Source organism: Numenius arquata, chromosome 9 (assembly GCF_964106895.1).
Source record: "Numenius arquata chromosome 9, bNumArq3.hap1.1, whole genome shotgun sequence".
Classification (NCBI taxonomy): domain Eukaryota; kingdom Metazoa; phylum Chordata; class Aves; order Charadriiformes; family Scolopacidae; genus Numenius; species Numenius arquata.
The window spans coordinates 49,892,933-49,895,097 of NC_133584.1; positions in this window are offsets into that span (position 1 = coordinate 49,892,933).

The window sequence follows — 2,165 nt, forward strand, 5'->3', positions numbered from 1 at the left end:
TGTTCCTTAAGAAGCGTGCGGTATAAAAAAGCAGGGTCCCATGTGTATGGCTCTTTATAAGCTGCATCAAAGTTGCCTTAAAACAGAAGCATAAATACAAAACTTAAAATTTTGACTAATTTCTCTAAAGAAATAACTAAGTTTGTTTCATCTAGCTATTGATTCGTGGTTCTTGTTGATGTAAAATGTGCATATTATGGGAAATATTCATGAAGCTATGAAGTCTCACTCTCAGAGGCTTGTCAAAAGCTATCTATACACCTCATAAAGTTCCCCATTGCATAGATGCAATGATGCAGTCTTTAATCATCTGACGACATACCATTTTCCCTACCTGGATCTTCTTATTCCAGACTTCAGCAGAAAAGTGATCACGTAGAGAGCTATTTATCCAGTATCTGTTAGGTCTTCATTCTACGGGGCACGGCACCCAGGTGTAACGTGCAGCACGTTATACTGTTAAAACTCTACGGCACAGAATTCCCTCCAGGGTTTTTCTGTGACACTTTTCTAATTGCTTCACAAACACTAATTACCTTCACAAAACCCCTGCAATCTTCACTTCATAAATTTAAAGCTGAGTCTCTGAGAAATTGATTTCAGATGCCAAATTTGAGATGGCTGAAATTTTATTGGAGAATTTCCCACATAAGACCAAAGCATATCACTTACTGATTTTATTTGCAGCTGTGAGAACTCGTCACTTCTGCAAACTGAATTTCAGGTACAAAATCTGATAAACACGCTGTTTGAAAAGTGGCTGAATAATTTACTTATCACTTAAAAGCTATTTGTAAAATAAGGTACAGCATTCAACTGGGTTTCTTCTTTATGTCCTTCCCTTACTCATTAAATACCTCTTGATTCTGCGGCAAAAGGGGTAGGAGTGTTAGAGTTGTTTACAAAGCAGATTTCCCACATATCGTTTGAAGCAGGGACTCGGTTTCTTCAAGAAAAAAAAATAAGATTTAAAAAAGGCAGCACCTAAACTTTAAACAAACATAATTGTAGCAGTGCCCAAATTTTGCAAGTGCCTGGCCTGGATGCCAGAACCATAAGTGAGGTACATATGGTCTCTTTATGGTGGCTGGAACAAGTTAGGTCCTTCAAAATAGGATGCTCTACAAGCAATGAACTAGGCAAGAACTGCTTAGGGCCACGCCATAAGAAAGATTAAGTGCATAATATGTTTATAGACCTACTGACGCTTTCTGAGCTTAAGATCCTTTGTGCAGCAAACTGCCTTCAACTACTGGGGATCTACAGCCCAGAATTAACTACTAGCACTTTACAGAAATATGCAAGAATCACACATGACAAGTAGTGCCTACCACTCATGAACACATTCATATGTATCTTCATTACTCTATTACATGAACTTGTGTTAAACTGCTGATTTTCCCAAACTAATGTTCTCTAAATAGAAGATGTTAGTATCCATGTCAGATGCAAAAACATGTAAATGTTGCACAACTAGCTGTTGTGCACGCTTACAGGTCTTAAACAAACCAGAGAGATTTAACAGGTGGCTGTCACAGAAGAATTTTTTGTGACTACACATCTCCCATTAATATGGCTTTCTGAATATTTTGCAAAATCCATTTTGAAAAGATGGAAGTTGATTTTCATGACACGACGAAAGTTTTCAGTAGAACATACCCCTGGAAACATTCCACATCAGGATGTCACAGCTCATTGCAGTGGGTTGGACTAGAGGACCTATAAAGGTCCCTTCCAACCCAAACTATTCTATGATTCCATGATTCTATGACATCAGTTGTAATGAAGCAGTTGTCTCCTTTGCGAACATCGTATCATGTTTTAATTGAGCTTTTTCTCTCTGTAAATGTGCATCTTATTGAGTCTTCCTGTAGGGATTTTAGGGCTTGTTATGATGAAATGCAAGACAAATTGAATGGAATTTGCATTAAGACAAAGCCTGACACTGACTGAATTCTGAGCTCCAGCTGCTATGGCCCAGTGTGCAGGTAACAGCAGCAGTGTAGGGTTTCTGCATTTGGCTACTCATACTCATACCAAAAGGCAAGTACCTTTTGTCCAACAAATCTCGTACAATTCAATGAAAACTTTGAGTTGAGAAACACACGTTTAAAGCAAACCAAATATTGCCTAAAATTTAAATTTGTTTATTAATAGCAAATATG